This window comes from Vulpes vulpes, chromosome 8, assembly GCF_048418805.1.
Source record: "Vulpes vulpes isolate BD-2025 chromosome 8, VulVul3, whole genome shotgun sequence".
Lineage (NCBI taxonomy): Eukaryota > Metazoa > Chordata > Mammalia > Carnivora > Canidae > Vulpes > Vulpes vulpes.
Window position 1 is genome coordinate 47,622,875 of NC_132787.1, and position 27,146 is coordinate 47,650,020.

The 27,146-nt window shown below is 41.0% G+C and overlaps 1 protein-coding gene across 1 annotated transcript in view; it reads right to left on the reverse strand.

The window, feature by feature from the left end:
* The window catches only part of LOC140593736 (uncharacterized), an 89,553-nt gene that overhangs the window by 24,210 nt on the left and 38,197 nt on the right, over positions 1–27,146 (reverse strand). The window lies entirely within an intron of this gene.

The following is a 27,146-nucleotide window of genomic DNA, read 5'->3' on the forward strand; positions in this document are numbered from 1 at the left end:
CGGCAAGATGGCAGAAGAGTAGGGTCCCCAAGTCACCTGTCCCCACCAAATTACCTAGATAACCTTCAAATAATCCTGAAAATCTACGAATTCGGCCTGAGATTTAAAGAGAGAACAACTGGAATGCTACAGTGAGAAGAGTTCGCGCTTGTATCAAGGTAGGAAGGGGGGGCGGGGAGAGAAGAAATAAAGAAACAAAAGGCATCCAAGGGGGAGGGGCCCCGCGAGGAGCCGGGCTGAGGCCAGGGCGAGTGTCCCCAGGACAGGAGAGCCCCGTCCCGGAGGAGCAGGAGCTGCACCAACCTTCCCGGGGCGGAAAGGAGCTCGCAGGGAGGTGGTGCAGGACCCAGGAGGGCGGGGATGCCCTCAGGCTCCCTGGGACACTAACAGGCACCTGCGCCCCGGGGAGATGCCCCGAGCTCCCAAAGGGCTGCAGCGCGCACGGTGGGACCCGGAGCAGCTCGGAGGGGCTCGGGCGGCGGCTCCGCGGAGGGGGCTGCCGGGCGGGAGCGCGAATCCATCAGCGCAGGCCCCGGAGCACAGGGCGCCGGGACACAGCCCAGGATCCGGCCTCCCCCGGGACAGGCAGAGGCCGGGAGGGCCCAGGACAGCAAGGACGCTCCTGCCCCGAGCTGAGCAGATCAGCGGCCCCGCCCCGGAGCCTCCAGGCCCTGCAGACGGGGAGCCCCGGAGTTACTGCGGGGGCTGAATCCAGGGCTCCAGAGCTGGCCCCGCCACTGGGGTTGTCCCTCCTGGGCCCTCACGGAGTAAACAACCCCGACTGAGCCCTGCACCAGGCAGGGGCAGAGCAGCTCCCCCAAGTCCTAACACCTGAAAATCAGGACAACAGGCCCCTCCCCCAGAAGACCAGCTGGATGGACAAGTTACAGGGGAAGTCAAGGGAAATAATGTATACAGAATCAGAAGATGCACCCCCGTGTTTGTTTTTTTGTTGCTTTTTGATTTCTGTTTCCTTCCCCCACCCTTTTTTCCATTTCTTTCTCTTTTTCTTCTTTTTTCCTTTTTCTTCCTGTTCTTTTTCTTTTTCTCTTTTCTTTCCTTCTTTCTCTCCTCTCTTTTTCTCCTTTTCCCAATACAACTTGTTCTTGGCCACTATGCACTGACCAAAATGAATAGAAGGAAAACCTCACCTCAAAAGAAAGAATCAGAAACAGTCCTCTCTCTGACAGATTTACAAAATCTGGATTACAATTCTACGTCAGAAAGCCAATTCAGAAGCACTATTATACAGCTACTGGTGGCTCTAGAAAAAAGCATAAAGGACTCAAGAGACTTCATGACTGCAGAATTTAGACCTAATGAGGCAGAAATTAAAAATCAATTGAATGAGATGCAATCCAAACTAGAAGTCCTAACAATGAGGGTTAACGAGGTGGAAGAACGAGTGAGTGACATAGAAGACACGTTGATGGCAAAGAGGGAAACTGAGGAAAATGAGACAAACAATTAAAAGACCATGAAGATAGATTAAGGGAAATAAACGACAGCCTGAGGAAGAAAAACCTACATTTAATTGGGTTCCCGAGGGCGCAAAAAGGGACAGAGGGACAGAATACGGATTTGAAGAAGTCATAGCTGAACACTTTCCTAATCTGGGAAGGGAAACAGGCATTCAGATCCAGGAAATAGACAGATCCCCCCTAAAATCAATAAAAACCATTCAACACCTCGAGATTTAATAGTTAAGCTTGCAAATTCCAAAGATAAAGAAGATCCTTAAGGCAGCAAGAGACAAGAAATCCCTGACTTCTATGGGGAGGAGTATTAGGGTAACAGCAGACCTCTCCACAGAGACCTGGCAGGCCAGAAAGGGCTGGCAGAATATATTCAGGGTCCTAAATGAGAAGAACATGCAACCAAGAATACTTTATCCAGCAAGGCTCTCATTCAAAATGGAAGGAGAGATAAAAAGCTTCTAAGACAGGCAGGAACTGAAAGAATATGTGACTTCCAAGCCAGCTCTGCAAGAAATTTTAAGGGGTACTCTTAATATTCCCCTTGAAGAAGTCCAGTGGAACAATCCACAAAAACAAGGACTGAATAGATATCATGATGACACTAAACGCATATCTTTCAATAGTAACTCTGAATGTGAATGGGCTTAATGACCCCATCAAAGGCGCAGGGTTTCAGACTGGATAAAAAAGCAGGACTCATCTATTTGCTGTCTACAAGAGACTCATTTTAGACAGAAGGACACCTATAGACTGAAAACAAAAGGTTGCAGAACCATTTACCATGCAAATAGTCCTCAAAAGAAAGCAGGGGTAGCCATCCTTATATCAGATAAATTAAAATTTACCCCGAAGAGTGTAGTGAGAGATGAAGAGGGACACTATATCATACTTAAAGGATCTATCCAACAAGAGGACTTAACAATCCTCAATATATATTCCCCGAGTGTGGGAGCTCCCAAATATTTAAATCAATTAATAACCAAAGGGAAGAAATACTTAGATAATAATACACTTACACTTGGTGACTTCAATCTAGCTCTTTATATACTAGATAGGTCATCTAAGCACAACATCTCCAAAGAAACGAGAGCTTTAAATGATACACTGGACCAGATGGATTTCACAGATATCTGTAGAACTTTACATCCAAACTCAACTGAATACACATTCTTCTCAAGTGCACATGGAACTTTCTCCAGAATAGACCACATACTGGGTCACAAATCGGGTCTGAACCAATACCAAAAGATTGGGATTGTCCCCTGCATACTCTCAGACCACAATGCCTTGAAATTAGACCTAAATCACAAGAAGAAGTTTGGAAGGACTTCAAACACGTGGAGATTAAGGACCATCCTGCTAAAAGGTGAAAGGATCAACCAGGAAATTAAGGAAGAATTAAAAAGATTCATGGAAACTAATGAGAGTGAAGATACAACAATTCAAAATCTTTGGGATGCAGCAAAAGCACTCCTAAGGGGGAAATACATCGCAATATAGCATCCATTCAAAAACTGGAAAGAACTCAAATTCAAAAGGTAACCTTACACATAAAGGAGCCAGAGAAAAAACAGCAAATAGATCCTACACCCAGCAGAAGAAGAGAGGTAATAAAGATTCGAGCAGAACTCAACGAAATCGAGACCAGAAGAACTGTGGAACAGATCAACAAAACCAGGAGTTGGTTCTTTGAAAGAATTAATAAGATAGATAAACCTTTAGCCAGCCTTATTAAAAAGAAGAGAGAGAAGACTAAAATTAATAAAATCATGAATGAGAAAGGAGAGATCACTACCAACACCAAGGAAACACAAACGATTTTATTTTATTTTTTTTTCAAGCTAGTATATATATATTTTTTAAATTTATTTATTTATTTATGATAGTCACAGAGAGAGAAAGAGAGAGAGGCAGAGACATCGGCAGAGGGAGAAGCAGGCTCCATGCACTGGGAGCCCGATGTGGGATTCGATCCCAGGTCTCCAGGATCGCGCCCTGGGCCAAAGACAGGCGCCAAACCGCTGCGCCACCCAGGGAACCCCAGAAACGATTTTAAAAACATATTTTGAACAGCTATACGCCAATAAATTAGGCAATCTAGAAGAAATGGACGCATTCCTGGAAAGCCAGAAACTACCAAAACTGGAACAGGTAGAAATAGAAAACCTGATCAGACCAATGACCAGGGAGGAAATTTAAGCAGTCATCAAAAACCTCCCAAGACACAAAAGACAATGGCCAGATGGCTTCCCAGGGGAATTCTATCAAACGTTTAAAGAAGAAAGCATACCTATTCAACTAAAGCTGTTTGGAAAGATAGAAAGAGTTGGAGTACTTCCAAATTCGTTCTATTAGGCAAGAATCACCTTAATTCCAAAACCAGACAAAGACCCCATCAAAAAGGAGAATTACAGACCAATATCCCTGATGAACATGGATGCAAAATTTCTTAACAAGATACTAGCCAATAGGATCCAACAATACATTAAGAAAATTATTCATCATGACCAAGTGGGATTAATTCCCGGGATGCAAGCCTGGTTCAACACTCGTAAAACATTCAATTCATCATATCAGCAAGAGAAAAACCAAGAACCATATGATCCTCTCAACAAATGCAGAGAAAGCATTTGACAAAATACAGCATCCATTCCTGATCAAAACTCTTCAGAGTGTAGGGATAGGGGGAACATTCCTCAACATCTTAAAAGCCATCTATGAAAAGCCCACAGCAAACATAATTCTCAATGGGGAAGCACTGGAAGCCGTTCCTCTAAGATCAGGAACAAGACACGGATGTCCACTCTCACCACTGCTATTCAACATAGTACGGGAAGTCCTAGCCTCAGAAATCAGACAACAAAAAGACATTAAAGGCATTCAAATCGGCAAAGAAGAAGTCAAACTCTCCCTCTTCGCCAATGACATGATACTCTACATAGAAAACCCAAAATCCTCCACCCCAAGATTGCTAGAACTCATACAGCAATTTGGTAGTGTGGCAGGATACAGAATAAATGCCCAGAAGTCAGTGGCATTTCTATACACTAACAATGAGACTGAGGAAAGAGAAATTAAGGAGTCAATCCCATTTACAATTGCACCCCAAAGCATAAGATTCTTAGGAATAAACCTAACCAAAGAGGTAAAGGATCTGTACCCTAAAAACTATAGAACACTTCTGAAAGAAATTGAGGAAGACACAAAGAGATGGAAAAATATTCCATGCTCATGGATTGGAAGAATTAATATTGTGAAAATGTCAATGTTACCCAGGGCAATTTACACGTTTAATGCAATCCCTATCAAAATACCATGGACTTTCTTCAGAGAGTTAGATCAAATTATTTTAAGATTTGTGTGGAATCAGAAAAGACCCCGAATAGCCAGGGGAATTTTAAAAAAGAAAACCATAGCTGGGGGCATCACAATGCCAGATTTCAGGTTGTGCTACAAAGCTGTGGTCATCAAGACAGTGTGGTACTGGCACAAAAACAGACACATAGATCAATGGAACAGAATAGAGAACCCAGAAGTGGACCCTGAACTTTATGGTCACCTAATATTTGATAAAGGAGGAAAGACTATCCACGGGAAGAAAGACAATCTCTTCAATAAATAGTGTTGGGAAAATTGGACATCCACATGCAGAAGAATGAAACTGGACCACTCTCTTTCACCATACACAAAGATAAACTCAAAATGGATGAGAGATTTAAATGTGAGACAAGATTCCATCAAAATCCTTGAGGAGAACACAGGCAACACCCTTTTTGAACTTGGCCACAGTAACTTCTTGCAAGATACATCCACGTAGGCAAAAGAACAAAAGCAAAAATGAACTATTGGGACTTCATCAAGATAAGAAGCTTTTGCACAGCAAGGGATACAGTCAACAAAACTAAAAGACAACCTACAGATTGGGAGAAGATATTTGCAAATGACATATCAGATTAAGGGCTAGTTTCCAAAATCTATAAAGAACTTATTAAACTCAACACCAATGAAACAAACAATCCAATCATGAAATGGGCAAAAGACATGAAGAGAAATCTCACAGAGGAAGACATGGACATGGCCAACAAGCACATGAGAAAATGCTCTGCATCACTTGCCATCAGGGAAATACAAATCAAAACTACAATGAGATCCCACCTCACACCAGTGAGAATGGGGAAAATTAACAAGGCAGGAAACAACAAATGTTGGAGAGGATGCGGAGAAAAGGGAACCCTCTTGCACTGTTGGTGGGAATGTGAACTGGTGCGGCCACTCTGGAAAACTGTGTGGAGGTTCCTCAAAGAGTTAAAAATAGACCTGCCCTACAACCCAGCAATTGCACTGTTGGGGATTTACCCCAAAGATTCAGATGCAATGAAACGCCGGGACACCTGCACCCCGATGATTCTAGAAGCAATGTCCACAATAGCCAAAGTGTGGAAGGAGCCTCGGTGTCCATCGAAAGATGAATGGATAAAGAAGATGTGGTTTATGTATACAATGGAATATTACTCAGCAATTAGAAATGACAAATACCCACCATTGCTTCAATGTGGATGGAACTGGAGGGTATTATGCTGAGTTAAATAAGTCAATTTGAGAAGGACAAGCATTATATGATCTCATTCATTTGGGGAATATAAAAAATAGTGAAAGGGAATAAATGGGAAAGGAGAGAAAATGAGTGAAAATATCAGTGAGGGTGACAAAACTTGAGAGACACCTAACTCTGGGAAATGAACAAGGGGTGGTGGAAGGGGTGGTGGAAGGGGAAGTTGCCAGGGGGTTGGGGTGACTGGGTGATGGGCACTGAGGGGGGCTCGTGGCGGGATGAGCACTGGGTGTTATGCTGTATGCTGACAAATTGAACTCCAATGAAATAATAATACTAAAAAACAAAAACAAAGAAACAAAGAAAAAAAGCACCCAACCAAAGTCTAGGACCAGACAGCTTCACAGGTGAATTCCACCAAACATTTAAAGAGACGATAGTTTCTATTATTCTCAAACTATTTCCAAAACTAAAATGGGAGAGAAAGCTTCGAAATTCATTCTGTCATTACCCTGACACCAAAATCAGGTAACATCACTACTAGAAAAAGAAATACAGTTCAACATCTGATGAATACAGATACAAAATCCTCAACAAAATATGAGCAAACAGAACCCAACAATACATTTTTTTAAAAAAATCACTCATCACAATGAAGTGAGGTTTATTCCTGGGATGCAAGAGTGGGTTGAAATTCAAAAATCAGACAACATGAAAGATCACATTGACAAGAAAAAGAAGAAAAACCATAGGAACACTTCAATAGGTTCAAAAAAGCATTGGAAAATGTATAGCATTTATTCATGTTAAAACACCATCCACAGGGCAGCCCGGGTTGCTCAGCGGTTTAGCGCTGCCTTCAGCCCAGGGAGTGGTCCTGGAGACCCGGGATCCAGTCCTATGTTGGGTGCTCTGCATGGAGTCTGTTTCTCCCGGGATCCAGTCCTATGTTGGGCGCTCTGCATGGAGCCTGTTTCTCCCTCTGCCTGTGTCTCTGCCTCTCTCTCTCTCTTTCCGTGTGTCTCTCATGAATAAATAAATAAAACCTTTAAAAAAAAAACCCTCCACAAAGTAGGTTTACAGGGAACCTCCTCAACATAATAAATGCCATATATGAAAAGTCCAAAGCAAACATCATACTCAATGTGGGAAAACTATTAAGAGCTCTCCCCCAAGGTCAGGAATAAGACAAAATGTCCACTCTCACCACTTCGATTCAACGTAGTACTAAAAGTCCTAGCCACAGCAATCCGACAACAAAAAGAAATAAAAGGAACCCAAATTGGTAAGGAAGAAGTAAAACTTTTACTATTTGCAGATGAAATGATGCCATACATAGGCTATCCTAAACACTCTACAAAACAGAAACAAAAACAAAAAGCAAAACAAGCCTACTTGAAATGATACCTTCAGTAAGACTATAGAATACGAAATCGATATACAGAAATCCACTGCATATCTACATACTAATAATGAGGTAGCACAAAGAAACATTAAAAATCCCATTTACAATTGCAGCAAAAATAATGAAATACCAGGGAATAACTTAGCCAAGAAGATGAAAGACTTGTCTGAAAACCGTAAGACACTGATGAAAGAACTTGAAGACAACACAAGCAAATGGAACATATTCATATCCACGGACTGGAAGAACAAATATTGTTAATATGTGTACATGAGCAAAAGCAATGTGGAGATTTAATGCAATCCCTATGAAAAATCAAAATACCAACAGTCCTTTTCACACAGAGGTAGGATAAAAAAGCCTAAAATTTGTAAGAAACCACTAAAGTCCCCCAAGAGCCAAAGCAATCTTGAAGAATAACAAAATCAGAGGTATCACAACCAGATTTCAAGATATACAACAAAGCTGTAGGAATCAAAATAAAATGGTACTGCCTTCTGATCATGCGAGACTCCTAACTCGGGGAAACGAACAAGGGATAGTAGAAAGGGAGGTGGGCGGGGGGTTGGGGTGACTGGGTGATGGGCACTGACAGGGGGACACTTGATGGGATGAGCACTGCACGACATGCTATATTTTGGCAAATTGAACTCCAATGAAACCATTTAAAAAACAAAAAACAAAATGGTACTGGCACAAAAATAAACGCACAGATCAAGAAAACAGAAAAGAAAGGCCGGAAACAAACCCACAATTATAGGGTCAATTAATATTCAATGTATGACCTAAAAATACACAATAGAAAAGATCTCTTCACCAAATGGTGTTAGGAAAATTGAACAGCAACCTGCAAAAGAATGAAACTGAACTGCTTTCTTACACCAAACACAAAAGAAACCTCAAAATCGATTAAGGACCTAAATGGGAGACCTGAAACCATAAAAATCATAGAAGAGAACAAAGGCAGTAATTTCTCTGATGTTGGCCATGATGTTCTTGTATCAGTGTCTCCTGAGTCAAGGGAAATAAAAGCAAAAATATACTATTGGGACTACATCAGAATAAAAAGTTTCTGAACAGCAAAAGAAACAATCCACAAAATATCTGATAAAGGGTTTTTATTTAAATATATGAAGAACTACTGTAACCCCTCCCCCCCCCAAAAAAACCCCAAAATAATCCAATTGTTTTAAATGGGCAAGAAGACACGAACATACATTTTTGCAGAAAAAAAAGACACACACATGGCCAACAGACACATGAAAGGATGCTCAACATCATTCATCAGGCGAACGCAAATCAAAACAACAATATGATGTCAGTTCATACTGTCAGAATTACTAAAGTCAAAAAATGCAAGAAACCAACAAGAAATATTGAGTGTGATGTTTGAGAAAAATATGTGCAGCCAAGAACACTTTATCTATAAGGCTGTAATTCAAAATAGAAGTAGAGATAAAAAGCTTTCGGGATAAACAGAAACTAAAATAATTGGGGCTCACTAAATAAGCCCTGCTAGAAATATTAAAGGAGATTCCTTAAGCAAACGGAGATCCCAAAAGTAACAAAGACAAAAAAAGAACAGAGAGAGTGACTTTATAGGTAATACATTGGCACTATGTTCATATCTTCTTAAAAAAGTGTTTTATTTGGATATGAGAGAGAGAGAGAGAGAGAGCCCACAAAAGCGGTAAAAATAGAGTCCCTACTGAGCAGGGAGCCCAATAAAGGGCCTGATCCCCGGATTCCAAGTCCATGACCAGAGCTGAAGGCAGAGGCTTAACTAAACTGAGCGACTCAAACACCCCTAAATTCTTATCATTCAATACTCAAGGTAAACAGAATAAATGCCCCAGTCAACACACAAAGGATACCAGACTGGAAAAAAAAAGCAAGACCTCCTGATATGCAGCTTATAAGAGTTTTATTTGAGATGGAAAGTCACCTCCAGATTGGAAGGCAGCGGGAGTAGAGAATCATTTGTCATAGTAGTATACATCAAAAGAAACCTCATGTAGCAATCCTTATATCAGACAAATTAGATTTTAAACCAAAGACTGTAATAAGAGATGAGGAAAGATGCTATAGCATAATTAAAGGGTCCATCTAACAAGAGGTCGAACAATTGCAAATATCGATGACATTAACATGGGACCAGCCAATTATATAAAACAATAACAAAATTAAAGAAATACATTGATAATAATACAAAAGTAGGAGACTGTAACACCTCATTCACTTCAATGGACAGGTCACTTAAAAGAAGATAAACAAGGGCTTTGAGTGACACATTGGACCAGATGGATGTCGCAGATATATTCAGAGCATTCTTTTTTTTTTTTTATTAACTTTTATTGGTGTTCAATTTACCAACATACAGAAAAACACCCAGTGCTCATCCCGTCAAGTGTCCACCTCAGTGCCCGTCACCCATTCCCCTCCAACACCCGCCCTCCTCCCCTTCCACCACCCCTAGTTCATTTCCCCGAGTTAGGAGTCTTTATGTTCTGTCTCCCTTCCTGATATTTCCCAACATTTCTTTTCCCTTCCTTTATATTCCCTTTCATTATTATTCATATTCCCCAAATGAATGAGAACATACACTGTTTGTCCTTCTCTGATTGACTTATTTCACTCAGCATAATACCCTCCAGTTCCATCCACGTTGAAGCAAATGGTGGGTATTTGTCGTTTCTAATTGCTGAGGAATATTCCATTGTATACATAAACCACATCTTCTTTATCCATTCATCTTTCGATGGACACCGAGGCTCCTTCCACAGTTTGGCTATTGTGGACATTGCTGCTAGAAACATCGGGGTGCAGGTGTCCCGACGTTTCATTGCATCTGAATCTTTGGGGTAAATCCCCAACAGTGCAATTGCTGGGTCCTAGGGCAGGTCTATTTTTAACTCTTTGAGGAACCTCCACACAGTTTTCCAGAGTGGCTGCACCAGTTCACATTCCCACCAACAGTGTAAGAGGGTTCCCTTTTCTCCGCATCCTCTCCAACATTTGTTGTTTCCTGCCTTGTTAATTTTCCCCATTCTCACTGGTGTGAGGTGGTATCTCATTGTGGTTTTGATTTGTATTTCCCTGATGGCAAGTGATGCAGAGCATTTTCTCATGTGCTTGTTGGCCATGTCCATGTCTTCCTCTGTGAGATTTCTCTTCATGTCTTTTGCCCATTTCATGATTGGATTGTTTGTTTCTTTGGTGTTGAGTTTAATAAGTTCTTTATAGATTTTGGAAACTAGCCCTTTATCTGATATGTCATTTGCAAATATCTTCTCCCATTCTGTAGGTTGTCTTTTAGTTTTGTTGACTGTATCCTTTGCTGTGCAAAAGCTTCTTATCTTGATGAAGTCCCAATAGTTCATTTTTGCTTTTGTTTCTTTTGCCTTTGTGGATGTATCTTGCAAGAAGTTACTGTGGCCAAGTTCAAAAAGGGTGTTGCCTGTGTTCTCCTCTAGGATTTTGATGGAATCTTGTCTCACATTTAGATCTCTCATCCATTTTGAGTTTATCTTTGTGTATGGTGAAAGAGAGTGGTCCAGTTTCATTCTTCTGCATGTGGATGTCCAATTTTCCCAGCACCATTTATTGAAGAGACTGTCTTTCTTCCAATGGATAGTCTTTCCTCCTTTATCGAATATTAGATGACTGTACATTTCAGCGTCCACTTCTGGGTTCTCTATTCTGTTCCATTGATCTATGTGTCTGTTTTTGTGCCAGTACCACACTGTCTTGATGACCACAGCTTTGTAGTACAACCTGAAATCTGGCATTGTGATGCCCCCAGCTATGGTTTTCTTTTTTAAAATTCCCCTGGCTATTCGGGGTCTTTTCTGATTCCACACAAATCTTAAAATAATTTGTTCTAACTCTCTGAAGAAAGTCCATGGTATTTTGATAGGGATTGCATTAAACGTATAAATTGCCCTGGGTAACATTGACATTTTTACAATATTAATTCTGCCAATCCATGAGCATGGAATATTTTTCCATCTCTTTGTGTCTTCCTCAATTTCTTTCAGAAGTGTTCTATAGTTTTTAGGGTATAGATCTTTTACCTCTTTGGTTAGGTTTATTCCTAGGTATCTTATGCTTTTGGGTGCAATTGTAAATGGGATTGACTCCTTAATTTCTCTTTCTTCAGTCTCATTGTTAGTGTATAGAAATGCCATTGATTTCTGGGCATTGATTTTGTATCCTGCCACGCTACCAAATTGCTGTATGAGTTCTAGCAATCTTGGGGTGGAGGCTTTTGGGTTTTCTATGTAGAGTATCATGTCATCGGCGAAGAGGGAGAGTTTGACTTCTTCTTTGCCAATTTGAATGCCTTTAATGTCTTTTTGTTGTCTGATTGCTGAGGCGAGGACTTCCAGAACTATGTTGAACAGCAGTGGTGAGAGTGGACATCCCTGTCTTGTTCCTGATCTTAGGGGAAAGGCTCCCAGTGCTTCCCCATTGAGAATGATATTTGCTGTGGGCTTTTCGTAAATGGCTTTTAAGATGTCGAGGAAAGTTCCCTCTATCCCAACACTCTGAAGGGTTTTGATCAGGAATGGATGCTGTATTTTGTCAAATGCTTTCTCTGCATCTAATGAGAGGATCATATGGTTCTTGGTTTTTCTCTTGCTGATATGATGAATCACATTGATGGTTTTACGAGTGTTGAACCAGCCTTGTGTCCCAGGGATAAATCCTACTTGGTCATGGTGAATAATTTTCTTAATGTGTTGTTGGATCCTATTGGCTAGTATCTTGTTGAGAATTTTTGCATCCATGTTCATCAGGGATATTGGTCTGTAATTCTCCTTTTTGGTGGGGTCCCTGTCTGGTTTCGGAATTAAGGTGATGCTGGCCTCATAGAACGAATTTGGAAGTACTCCATCTCTTTCTATCTTTCCAAACAGCTTTAGTAGAATAGGTATGATTTCTTCTTTAAACGTTTGATAGAATTCCCCTGGGAAGCCATCTGGCCCTGGACTCTTGTGTCTTGGGAGGTTATTGATGACTGCTTCAATTTCCTCCCTGGTTATTGGCCTGTTCAGGTTTTCTATTTCTTCCTGCTCCAATTTTGGTAGTTTGTGGCTTTCCAGGAATGCGTCCATTTTTTCTAGATTTCCTAATTTATTGGCGTACAGCTGTTCATAATATGTTTTTAAAATCGTTTGTATTTCCTTGGTGTTGGTAGTGATGTCCCCTTTCTCATTCATGATTTTATTAATTTGAGTCTTCTCTCTCTTCTTTTTAATATGTCTGGCTAATGGTTTATCTATCTTATTAATTCTTTCAAAGAACCAACTCCTGGTTCTGTTGATCTGTTCCACAGTTCTTTTGGTCTCGATATCATTGAGTTCTGCTCGAATTTTAATTAACTGTCTTCTTCTGCTGGGGGTGGGGTCTATTTGTTGCTTTTTCTCTAGTTCCTTTATGTGTAAGGTGAGCTTTTGAATTTGACATCTTTCCAGTTTTTGAATGGATGCTTGTATTGCGATGTATTTCCCCCTCAGGACTGCTTTTGCTGCATCCCAAAGATTTTGAACGGTTGTATCTTCATTCTCATTAGTTTCCATGAATCTTTTTAATTCTTCCTTAATTTCCTGGTTGACCTTTTCATCTTTTAGCAGGATGGTCCTTAACCTCCACGTGTTTGTGGTCCTTCCAAACTTCTTGTTGTGATTAAGTTCTAATTTCAAGGCATTATGGTCTGAGAATATACAGGGGACTATCCCGATCTTTTGGTATCGGTTCAGACCCGTTTTGTGACCCAGTATGTGGTCTATTCTGGAGAAAGTTCCATGTGCACTTGAGAAGAATGTGTATTCAGTTGAGTTTGGATGTAAAGTTCTGTAGATATCTGTGAAATCCATCTGGTCCAGTTTATCATTTAAAGCTCTCGTTTCTTTGGAGATGTTGTGCTTAGAAGACCTATCCAGGGTAGAAAGAGCTAGATTGAAGTCACCAAGTATAAGTGTATTATTATCAAGGTATTTCTTGAGTTTGGTTATTAATTGGTTTAAATATTTGGCAGCAAAAAAATAAAAAATAAAAAAAAAATTAATATTTGGCAGCTCCCAGATTCGGGGCATATATATTGAGGATTGTTAAGTCTCTTGTTGGATAGATATTTTGAGTATGAGATAGTGTCCCTCTTCATCTCTCACTATAGTCTTTGGGGTAAATTTTAATTTATCTGATATAAGGATGGCAACCCCTGCTTTCTTTTGAGGACCATTTGAATGGTAAATGGTTCTCCAACCTTTTATTTTCAGGTTGTAGGTGTCCTTCTGTCTAAAATGAGTCTCTTGTAGACAGCAAATAGATGGGTCCTGCTTTTTTATCCAGTCTGAAACCCTGCGCCTTTTGATGGGGTCATTAAGCCCGTTCACGTTCAGAGTTACTATTGATAGATATGAGTTTAATGTCATCATATCTATTCAGTCCTTGTTTTTGTGGATTGTTCCACTGAACTTCTTCTTAAAGGGGAATTTTAAGAGTCCCCCCTAAAATTTCTTGCAGAGCTGGTTTGGAGGTTACATATTCTTTCAGTTCCTGCCTGTCTTGGAAGCTCTTTATCTCTCCTTCCATTTTGAATGAAAGCCTTGCTGGGTAAAGCATTCTTGTTTGCATGTTCTTTTCTTTTAGGACCCTGAATATATCCTGCCAGCCCTTTCTGGCCTGCCAGGTCTCTGTGGAGAGGTCTGCTGTTACCCTAATATTCCTCCCCATAAAAGTCAGGGACTTTTTTTCTCTTGCTGCTTTAAGGATCTTCTCCTTATCTTTGGTATTTGCAAGCTTCCCTATTAAATGTCGAGGTGTTGAACGGTTTTTGTTGATTTTAGGGGGGGATCTCTCTATTTCCTGGATCTGAATGCCTGTTTCCCTTCCCAGATTAGGAAAGTTTTCAGCTAGGATTTGTTCAAATACATATTCTGGCCCTCTGTCCCTTTCGGCGCCCTCAGGAACCCCAATTAAACGTAGGTTTTTCTTCCTCAGGCTGTCATTTATTTCCCTTAATCTATCCTCATGATCTTTTAATTGCTTGTCTCTTTTTTCCTCAGTTTCCCTCTTTGCCATCAACTTGTCTTCTATGTCACTCACTCGTTCTTCCACCTCGTTAACCCTCGTCGTTAGGACTTCTAGCTTGGATTGCATCTCATTTAATTGATTTTTAATTTCTGCCTGATTGGATCTAAATTCTGCAGTCATGAAGTCTCTTGAGTCCTTTATGGTTTTTTCTAGAGCCACCAGTAGCTGTAAAATAGTGCTTCTGAATTGGCTTTCTGACATTGAATTGTAATCCATATTTTGTAACTCTGTGGGAGAGTGGGCTGTTTCTGATTCTTTTTTTTGAGGTGAGGTTTTCCTTCTAGTCATTTTGCTCAGTGCAGAGTGGCCAAAAACAAGTTGTATTGGGAAAAGGAGAAAAAGAGAGAGAAGGAAAGAAAAGAGAAAAAGAAAAAAGAGAAAGAAGAAAAAAAAGGGGGAAAAGAGAAGAAAAAGAAAGAAAAAGAAAGAAAGGAGAAAAAAGAGAAAAAAAAAGGGGGGGTGGGGGAAGCAATCAGAAATCAAGAAGGCAGAGAGAAAAAAAAAAGCACAAAACAAAACAAAAAAAAAAACAAAAAACAAAAACAAACAAACAAAAAAAACACGGGGGAGTATCTTCCGATTCTGTGTACTTTAAGTCCCTTGACTTCCCTTGGAACTGGTCCGTGTCGCTGGTCTTCTGGGGGAGGGGCCTGCTGTACTGGTTCTCAGGTGTTAGCACTTGGGGGAGCTGCTCTGCCCCTGCCTGGTGCAGGGCTCGGTGGGGGTTGTTCACCCCGTGAGGCCCCGGGAGGAAGCCACAGTGGCCGGGGCAGCTCTGGGACCCTGGAGTCAGCCCCCGCAGTAGCTCCGGGGCTCTCCGTCTGCAGGGCCTGGGGGCTCCGGGGCGGGGCTGCTGATCTGCTCAGTTCCAGGCAGGAGCGTCCTTGCTGTCCTGGGCCCTCCCGGCCTCTGCCTGTCCCGGGGGAGGCCGGATCCTGGGCTGTGTCCCGGCGCCCTGTGCTCCGGGGCCTGCGCTGTTGGATTCGCGCTCCCGCCCCGCAGCCCCCTCTGCGGAGCTTCTTCCTCCGCCCGAGCCGCCGCCGCCGAGCTGTTCCCGGAGCCACGCAGCCCCCTCCGCGGAGCCGCCGCCCGAGCCCCTCCGAGCTGCTCCGGGTCCCGCCGAGCGTTGCAGCCCTTAGGGAGCTCGGCGCACTCTCCCGGGGCGCAGTTCCTCTGTTACTGTCCCAGGGAGCCCGAGGGCATCCCCGCCTTTCTGGGGATCCTGCTCCAATTCCCCGGGAGGCCTTTCCCCCGGCAAGGTTGGTGCAGCTCCTGCTCCTCCGGGACGGGGCTCTCCTGTCCTGGGGACACTCGCCCCGGCCTCAGCCTGGCTCCTCGCGGGCCCCTCCCCCTTGGAGGCCTTTTGTTTCTTTATTTCTTTTTCCCCGTCTTCCTACCTTGATAGAAGCGCGAACTCTTCTCACTGTAGCGTTCCAGCTGGTCTCTCTTTAAATCTCAGGCCGAATTCGTAGATTTTCAGGATGATTGGATGGTTTTCTAGGTAATTTGTTGAGGACCGGTGACTTGGAGACCCTACTCTGCCGCCATCTTGCCCCTCCCCCCAGAGCATTCTTTTTGTAAATATTTTATTTATTCATTAGACACACACACACACACAGAGGCAGAGACATAGGCCGAGAGAGACGCAGGCTCCCTGCGAGAAGCCCGATGTGGGACTCACTCCCAGGACTCTGGGATCAGGCCCTGAGTCAGAGGCAGACACTCAAATCAATGATCCACCCAGGCTTCCCTATTCAGAGCATTCTATCATAAAGCAACAGAACACACATTCTTTGTGAGTGCAAAAAGAACAGTCTCCAGAATAGATCACATACTAGGTCAAAATCAGGTCTCAACCAGTACCAAAAGGTTGAGATCAACCCCTGCATACTTTCAGACCACAGTGCTTTGAAGCAACTCAATCAGAAGAAGCAATTTGGAAAGAACTCCAATACATGGAGGATAGACAGCATCTTACTAAAGAACGAAAGGGTCAACGAGGAAATTAAAGAAGAATTTTAAAAATTCATGGAAGCAAATGAAAATGATAACACAACTGTTCGTTACCGTCAGCAGGGAAAAAAGGCAGTCCTACGAAGGAAGTGTACCGCAATACAAGCCCTTCTCAAGAAACAAGAAGGTCTCAAATAAACAACCTAACCTTACACCGAAAGCAGGTAGAGAAAGATCAGCAAATAAAGCCTAAAACCAGCAAGAGAAGACAAATAATAAATTTGAGCAGGAATCAATGAAACAAAAACCAAAGACTGTACACAAGATCACAAGACTGATAGGCTGCTTATAAGAGATTCCTGAGGGCTTGAAGAGAATAAGCTCGATTACCTCCTGATCAAAGAAAAGGCTTCCCAGAGGAATTCTACCAAACATCTAAAGAAATATTCTTTTGAATCTGTTTCAAAAAATAGAAATGGAGTAAAATAGGAAAAGAGTTCCAAACTCTTTCTAGAAGACCAGCGTTACCTTGATCCCGAAACCAGACAAAAACCCCACAACAAAAGAATGATAGACCAATATCTCTGATGAACACGGATGCAGATTTTCTCACCAAACAACTAGCCAACAGGATCCAACAGTACATTAAAAGTATTATTTACCACAACCTTGTGGGATTTATTCCTGGGCTTCAAGAGTTGTTCAACATCTGCAAATCAAAAATGTGAGAGATCACATCAATAAAACGAAGGACAAGAACCATATGATCCTCTCAATAGATGCAGAAAAATCACATGATCAAGTACAGCACCATTTCTTGATGAAAACTCCACAGTGTAGAGATAGAGGGAAAGTGAAAAGACAACACCATAGGTTCAACCAGGAGTGGACTTAGGTAGGGGATCCCAGGCAGTGAGGTCACTTCTTTGACAACAGAACCCAACAGAATTTGGAACCTCTGCAACGAGGCACCCACATTCTAGTGCAGCCCCACATCAGGCTCACTTGGCTGGAGACATCTGCTAGTGAAAGATGTTCTCTTGCTGCCTGCTGACTTCCTGGGGCTCTGGCTTCCAGAAAGCTCAGGGATGTGGCTCTTTCACATGCTATAGTCTTTGGTTCCACCTTCACACTCCACACCTTAGGGCGTTTGCCAGTAGGTGCCCTAAGGTAATACAGAGCAGCCAAGGCCAGGCCTTAGAAAAAAATGTAAGTCTGTAGTTCTCAATCATCTGGTAATGAACACTCCACTGTTACTGATTTTATCCGTTACTAACCTGTCCTAACTTACTAAAAGGCCTTAAAATGTAAGCTTTTCATTTCTACAAGATTCACATTAGTTTTACATTTTCAAGATTTTGGCACACCTGATTTCAGGTAGTCACCATGAAAACATGTGAAGTTTTATCTGAAACCATCAGAACAATTAATCACTCTGTAAACTAATGCTGAAGAGGTGTGCTGGGGCACCCAACCACCTGTTTGCTCAGCACTGTCTCAGTTTTAGAAAGCAAAGTCACACATCCCAGCAAACCCCACAGCCTGCGCAAGCTAAAACAGGTGGTCACCCACCAGCTGCCCTCAAAGTTCCTACTGAACAATTCGGTTCACCTTAGGGAAACGAATGGGCCTAGACACCTTTAATCTCTAAACCAAAGCCATGAGTGACAAGGCATGAGACCAGAGGAAAGGTGTGACAACAGGGAGTACTGGGGTAGTGATAAACTAGAAAGCACATGATCCTGCTCAAGGCCTTACAATCAGAAAGGATTTTAAACATGTTGCCTAATCAAAAACTCCCAGGGTCTCTGCCTGCTTGCTGCCCACTCTGGGCCTCTGCTTTGTACTTTAGGAGACTAGTTGCAATGAATGTTTCACATAACCCAGGAGAGACGGTCTCCTGGAGCCCAAACAGGAGAGACGTCCCCCATTCTTATTAGTCCACCAGGGGTTATCAGAACCAACCTGCCCTTGTGGAAAGTCTGACAGTTCAAAATAATAACTTGACATACAACATTAGACTTGAAATGGGAGAATATTTCCAATAGGAAAAACAGAACATGAGAGATAGCTGAGATCCTCATATGTTAGGGTAGTATTGGTTCTTACCTCATAAACCTATCATTTCTTATATAAACACATTCTTAACCTAGCGGTGTATGAATAGGCATCAGTAGAACCATGAAACTCTCAAAGTCACATGAATGATACAGTCTTTCACATAAAAATGTTTCTGTAACGATTCTCTGTGGGGCCCAGGATCCAAAGTACATTAGAAACCATTTTCCTGAAATATGAAAGTAACAGCTAAGCAAATCCAACAGCCAAGGGAGGGAAAGTGGGAAATCAGACCATTAAAGACAACCCAAATAAACCTAATTTGCTTCAATGAGTTAAAAATCGATTTTTTTTCACATCACTAAGTAAATAGTTCCAACTTCTATTTCCTATTTTCTGAAGTGTTTTTTCTCTGAATTTTAATTGAAGAATCTTAAAGAAAAATCTACAGTAATATTGCTAACTTGTATGATCATTAGAAATCAGCAATTTTGTGAAAAAAGAACTTCATGTTTTATACTAATCTATGTCCTGTAAGAATGTAAAACAGTCTTTTCAGAATGTCCTTGAGGTTTTAGTTGTTAAATTTTGAAGCAGGCCATATATCCCAACCCACTAATCATGTTGAAATCATAGGCACAGCCCAAGTGATGTAGTGACTCAGATGCATGGAGTTGTCAGAGAGAGAGAGATGCAAGGCAGAAATGGGGAAGAGGATGTCATATCTCTTATTTTCCGAATAAAGTTGGTGAAGTAGATAATTTTTCATTTTGTATGACTCTGACATTACGAAATTACACCTTGGTCCTACCTTTCTCTTCCAAATTCTCTCCTCTTCCATTTTAAGAATTCCCTTCCCCTTTCCTATAAAAATGCTTCCCCTGCATGTATGTCCCCCTGGCCCTGATTTCCCTTGACCTAGTTCATTCTTTCCTTCTATGACACTTCCCCCGCCCAGAGTATTCCATAATCACTTTCCATATTTCTTCACCACTCATCCTTTCCAAGCTAGCCATTGTTTATTCCCTGACCACAAGGATGGTTTCATTAAACTTCTGCTTTAATCTATTTTATTTTTCCTTTAATACTAACATGCCAATCTACCTCAAAATGCAAAGGTACAGGGGCGGCCCTGGTGGATGAATGGTTAAATGCTATATTATGCCCAGGGCCTGATCCTGGAGACCCAGGAACAAATCTCACATCCAGCTCCCTGCATGGAGCCTACTTCTCTCTCTGCCTGTGTCTATGCATCTCTCTCTCTCTCTCTCTTTCTCTGTGTGTGTGTGTGTCGCATGAATAAATAAATAAAATCTTTAAAAAAGCAAAGGTACATATATGTATATTATGCTTCAACAAGGAGTTTTCAGAAGGTATCTAAAGACATAAAAGGGAATAGGAGACTACAAAGTCTCCCCCTCACCCCTGATCCTATATCCCACATCTCCAAAAGCAACCAAAATATAAAGGACCCCTGAAATCTCCAATTGAATGAATCTATTTGATTTTAAGCTCAGTAGCTAGGAATTCCTGCAATCCATTTTTTTTCTTACAATAGCTTTCCACCATATGTATTTATAAATATAAGTGTGTCCTTCCTGCTTTCACCTTTTTACACAAATGTCAGAATATTTTACATGTTTTTTTATGTCTTAGAATTTAAATAATTTTTTCTGATTATTCCATATTAGTACCTAAAGAGCCTCTTTCCCTTTTACTAATGACCACAGTATATTTCTTGTACTTTAATGAGTCCTCTAATTGCTTCTGACTTATGTTATTATAAACAATGTACAAGTAATAACCTTGCACATATATCACACACCATTTCTGCAAGCATATCTGAAGAATAAATTCCCAGCAGAACCCCTTGGTTACAGGGTATGTACATCTGTAATTTTGCTAAATGCTATAATACTGCTCGACCTAGACCCTCTTCTATAAAGGACTATACACTTGTTTCCTTCATTACCAAACTTTAGGGTCACTGCAAGTGAAATAACTGAAAAATACTATTATGGAGTGGTTTCTATCCGTGAGTAAGTTCTGTGAACTTTTCTTAAACATTTAATAACCATTTTCATTTCCTTTTCTCCAAACTGTTTATGTCTTTCGCCCAATTCATGCAGCTTGTCTTTTTCTCATTGTTTATTAGAATTACTTACACATTAGGAAAATAAGCCCTTAACCTGTAATATAAATTGCAATTTTTTCTCAGTTTGATCACTCATATTAAAAAAAATTGTTAACCAAAGCATAGTATACATATAAAAACTATATATAAGTGTACCACTCAATGAGTACATTTGTGTGCCCAGATTAACCCCTTAAATCAAGAAAGAGAACTTTGCTAGCATCCTCATAAGGCCAAGCAAGTTTCCTTCCCATCACTACATGCCCATCGGAGGATAACCACTATCCGACTTGTTACTCCATAGAGCAGAGCACATATGAAACATACAAAGTGATATAGCACAGTATTCTTAGTCTGCCTTATTTCATTCAACATACTTGTGAAATCCATCCTTGCTGCTACGAGAAACTGCACATCATTCATTCCCTTTTGCTACATAGCATTCCAATGTATGAATAAACACAAAGCACGCTATCATTAATGAGAATTTGGGAGTTTCTCATTTGGAGTTCATCATACAGCTCTGCTACAAATATTTTAGCCTTTGGTGAAGAATACATCTATACACTGGCTATATATTCTGGGGCAGAACTGCTGGGTCTGAAAGTATGAAGATCATAAAGTTTACCTCACAAAGCTCCTGCTAGAGAGGTTTCCAAGATGGTTCTATCACTTTATGCTCCCACCCAGTCCACGAGAATTCCATGGCCTTGTAGACTGAAGGAAAGAAGTGCAGGGCATAAGGAAGACAGGAAGGGGGTCTCTTCATAGTCAAAACGCATGAGCACTTCATATACGCCTATGCATATGTACATGTAAGGTCAATCTGGGTTGACGCATACATTTTCCATCAATCCAGCACTGAGTATTTCTGGTGAACATAGGCACTTGTAAAAAACCTATAAATAAATTACAAAGAAGAACAGTGTAGAAAGGTAACTATGTAATCAATATTAATATCTAACGCAATTTTTAAAAGAAAAAAAAGAGGAGTAAAAATAAAGACCTGAATAAAATATGCAGGAACTTTCTGCTACTACCAGTTACTAATACCGATGTTTGAACAGAGGATCTGTTGAGATTTTTTTTAATTTCCTGAGTATTGTCTACTACAGATTTAAGAACATGTGTAGTCACCTTTTTAGGACTGAGCTAAATTTGAAACATATGTTGACAAAGCTGAGAAGAAACTCTTCTTAGGGAGAAAAAGTGATACAGTATAATAATTTATAGAGAAATATGGCTTTCAAGGAAATGTTTATATCAAATAGAAGTGAAATCAGGCCACTCTTTTCAGATCTCCCTGACTCTGGGGGGACAGCAGCTATTCCTGCATGTTCAACATGCCATAAATACACAAGCCTTGCTTCTGGGTAAGTCACGGTGCCTGCTTTAACTGTCTTACCTATTTATGGCTGTGATCTTTTCCAGAATGGCTTTCTGGCTCCAAAAGTATTTGTTAACTCGTCTCTCTTACAATAAATCCTTACTTTATTCTTATGATTTTACAAAGATCCTAAAAAGTTTCTGGGTGACCACCTTTCACAATAAGACACGTACCATCACTGATTATAAGTTTTCCCCTGAAGGCCTTGGAAGGCATTTCTACTCAGATCATAATAAAAGAAAATGATTGAGAAGTAAGCAAAAATTTTTATTAATGTAATATTTTGAAGGATTTCCTCTCTTATCAGACATTATTCTTTATATTCTATACATTCACTGTGACCTATACAACTCACATACCAGGCACTATATATTTATTTGAAAGCTTTGCTAGTAATGTATGGAATTACATCTGTCCCCCTGGAATGGATCAGTGTTATCTTTGATCAAAAGTCAGACACTTAAGTAAAAAACAAGGGAAATCATGAAACTTAAAAAATGAAATAATTTAATTTAAAATTTTGGAATATATTATAGGGACAATGCATTTATGATGTGTACATATGAGGAAGATGCCAGTTGACACCATCAGAGTTTATAACTCAAGCCATCCCTGAGTTTAACACCTTGTACTTAGGGCAAAAAGGTTGAGTTGACAAGACCAGTATGAAGAGTTAGATATTTCAATCTCTAATGTGAAATCTGATTCAGCTCACTGGATAATATCAACACCAAATACAGGTTATTTCATATTTTGCTCAGCAATTTATAAAACAGGTCCCAAATAATAACAAATACGTCTTGAATAGTGGTTAATTAGTACATCTCTCTAAACCTGCACTCTACCAGAGTTCTCTGAAGTAGGCAAAAACTTATTTAAAAAAGGGGGAGGGAGAATGAATTAAACTCTGGATCTTAAATAAATTCTGCCAAATAGAGTATAGAAAGTATCAGACAATAGAAAGAGGACTCTGGTCCATGATTCCAGGTATGATGAAAAAGTCTGTTTGGGATACAAGTAGAGAAGACCTCAGAGGTTGAGTACCCACACGTTCTAGCTTGAGAGGTCATGGGTGGTGGGTCCTTTACAGCTGTTCTTTGGGAAGAGGCTTCAGAGGGCTTCCCCGTGGTTTGTGCTCAGAAAGACTTCTGTGCCAGCAGAAAGAGAGGCTAATGTGGGCAAACAGGCTCACAAAATGAGGGCGGACTGCCCCTCCCCACTACTAAACATATGAAACTCATAAGCTATCCCGACACACCACATGGTAGTGTGAGTTCCAGCTACTTACTAGCTGTGTAACCTGGGTTAATAAGTTAACATGACGTCGTTACCAACATCAATTCCTGCATCTGAAAAACATAAATGATAATAATAATACTAACTTGTGGATACTGCCTGGGGTGGTGGAGACCCAGAATGTAAAGCAGTAAAATATATGATACACACAGGAAGAGCTCAATAAATATTGGTTAAGATCATTATTAATGTCCATAACATCTATAATGAAGCTTTTATTGTCCTTTGTGTGGCTTCACTATGTCATATGACAGGCAAGTGGACATAGGATCTGGCAAAGTAGATGACAGACAAACTATTTCAATATCTCTTCACCAGATTATGGAGAACTATACTAAATCCAAACAAAATTCTCTAGAGTTTACATCAACTTCCAATAACTGTGCCTAAATGAATGAGAAAACAGAAAGATCACCATGTATTGATAAAAAGAATATATTCTTAAAAATAAAAAAAAGATTCTTTAGGCTGAAAGAGGGGGTTTACCCTGGAGAACCACTGTCTTACTGTGAAAGCAACGTCCTACAAGAAATACGAAACAATGTTAGAAAATTTATAATTTATCTTCTCAACAGAATTCAAAAGATTCTGCAGCTTTCACAGTATTGCACTCATGATACAGTAGGAAAGCTTAGAGATTTTTTAAGGTTGCTTTAAAAGTATAAATATATATGGTATATAAATATATATAACCTATTTGTTGTAAGTTTTGTCCTTACTCCTCTTTTTCAACTAACAAACTGGATACACTCTGTGCCCCACACACTACAACACAGCAGTCTGTCAAAATTTCATTTATTCTATAACTGCCTGTATGGTCTACTGTGCTTTTGATTAGAATTGCATTATTTTTTGAGATCACTTTGAACAAAAGTTTTCTCTTCTTAATTTTCACTCTTCTTGTCCAGGACAACAGCATTCAAATTTTGTATAATAAACAGTCAATAAGCATTTATGAAATGAATAAATAAATGCCACCCGATTATTTTTTACAATGCTCTTAAGAAAGGTCCTAACATTTCTTTTCAAGGTTATTTCAAAGCATCTTGTGTTTTTGGTCAATTAAATCTTTTTCTTCCTGCAGAATTTTCTATTCAAGTGTTACTATTTACTAGTTTAAAGGAGCTGAGCAGAACTTTTTCCTTTGCCCAACAATTGGCAGCATAGGAACAACTTTTTATGAAAACCCAAAGCAAGCTGTAAGTATTTTTTCATTTTAAAGAGAATTACATGCAACAGGGCTAGATCCTTCCACCCAACTAGTCAAGTGTGGCAAAACTGTACAATACCACCGGATCCAATTCTCCTTCTACTATCCCATTTCTCTATGATGGCTGAAAAGCACTCTAAGAATTGCTTCTCACCTGGACATTTCTAAAGAAGGCTGTCTTACTGGAGCAACTCATACTGGGAAGGGACATCGGTGTGGTTAGCTGACAGGGACCAAAGGGAGACAAAACTGCTACTCTCCAAGGAAGTGAGGGGTTGATCTGAAACCAAGTTGAAAACTGTCCCCAAATACTCTTATCTTTACTGAGGAAGTTCCTTTCTTGGCAAAGACTCCAAACACATACAGGACCAATTCAGAGTCACCACCCTCTCATCCCTATCACATTTAACATCACCTGTTACTTAACACCTATCATATTTCCTGTCTCTCCTTTGACCCTGCATTCCAGACGATTTAGAAGTGGCGGGGGAGAGATGTCCCCCAAACACACTTTTTCCCCACAAGACTCTGAATGGGTATACCATGGTCTTTCCCCACTCAGGTTCCTTACTTAAATTGGACTGTGGCTGAGTTTTAAATAAGTTATTATTTGTGCTTAGTGTTTGGCACTTATTAAATATACAATCAAGGTAATGAATTTATAAATGTGAAGAAAGCTATCCAAGCTTTATCTCACATGGGAACAAATATAGTTATTCTATTTCCACTCTGGAAAAGAGGATGCAAAAGACGTCACAACAAAATGTTCTAAAATAACATTTAATTGGAATAATAAAGGGGCTACACATGAGCAATATCAAATAAATTGTCTTCATTCCGACAGTTTTTTAAGAATTTGAAACCAAAGCTCTTGCCCAGAAAATTTTTTTTCAGAAAGTTTTATGTATCTAGATCTCAGTCTGTACCTATCATAGTTTCTTTTTAGTTCATCTAATAAATGGCCTAGCCACAATGAGTTCAAACAAATATTTAAATTAGATGTCCATGCAGTTAATTTTGGTTAAATATTTATTTTTTTATTCATCTGTACTTTAGTACACTTGTGGATATTTTTCAAATGGTAAAACAACTGCTATAGTACCATTTAATAATTTCATTAATATAAATTTACTTGGGAAGCCAGGTTTAAGATATGCTGAAACTGTTTCTGGGTCATCTGTTTTGGTTAACTCTCTGGTTTAGTCTTATGATTGTATTTTTTAAGTACATAATCTCTTAATCTCATAAATTGCTTGAAAAATTGCTTTTATGATATTCTATCTAATATGTTTTTTATTTATTTTTAAAGATTTTATTTATGTATTTGAGAAAGTGAGCAAGAAAGAGACATGAGTGGGGGAGGAGCAGAGGGAAAGGGAGAAGCAGTCTCCCCAGTGAGCAAGGAGCCTGATTCGATGTGGGGCTCCATCCCAGGCCCCTGAGATCACGACCTGAGCCAAAGGCAGAGGCCTAACCTATGGAGCTACCCAGGCGCCTCTAGATAGTATTTTTTTAACGTATCCTTGTCTTGCCTGTTTTTCTTACTCCTTGACTTTAATGTAGAGAACACATCTTAACCATTTTAAAAACCCTATTTAATGCCCTGTGCATATAAAATGCTACATATGTGGAGTACTAAACTAAGTCTCACAAAAATGTAAAGGGGGGAGGGGCAAGATGGCGGAAGAGTAGGGTCCCCAAATCTCCTGTTACCTACATAACCACCAAATTACCTAGATAACCTTCAAAACATCCTGAAAATCTACCAATTCGGCCTGAGATTTAAAGAGAGAACAGCTGGAACGCCACAGTGAGAAGAGTTCGCGCTTGTATCAAAGCAGAAAGACGGGGAAAAAGAAATAAAGAAACAAAAGTCCTCCAAGGGGGAGGGGCCCCGCGAGGAGCCGGGTGAGGCCGGGGCGAGCGTCCCCAGGACAGGAGAGCCCCGTCCTGGAGGAGCAGGAGCTGCACCAACCTTCCCGGGGGAAAGGGGCCTGCAGGGAGTTGGAGCAGGACCCAGGAGGGCGGGGATGCCCTCGGGCTCCCTGGGACACTAACAGGCACCTGCGCCCCGGGAGAGTGCGCCGAGCTCCCTAAGGGCTGCAGCGCGCACGGCGGGACCCGGAGCAGCTCACAGGGGCTTCGGCAACGGCTCCGCGGAGGGGGCTGCGCAGCCGCATTGCGAATCCAACAGCACAGGCTCCGGAGACGGGGTGCCGGGACACAGCCCAGGATCCGGCCTCCCCCAGGGACAGGCAGAGGCCAGGAGGGCCCAGGACAGCAACGACGCTCTGCCCCGAGCTGAGCAGATCAGTGGCCCCGCCCCGGAGCCTCCAGGCCCCTGTGGACTGAGAGCTCCTAGTTACTGCGGGAACTGACTTCAGGGCTCCAGAGCTGGCCCCGCCACTGGGGTTGTTCCTCCTGGGGCCTCACGGGGTAAACAACCCCCACTGAGCCCTGCACCAGGCTGAGCTTCTCCCCCAAGTGCTAACACCTGAAAATCAGCACAACAGGCCTTCCCCCAGAAGACCAGTGAGACGGACAAGGTAAGTCAAGGGACTTAAAGTATACAGAA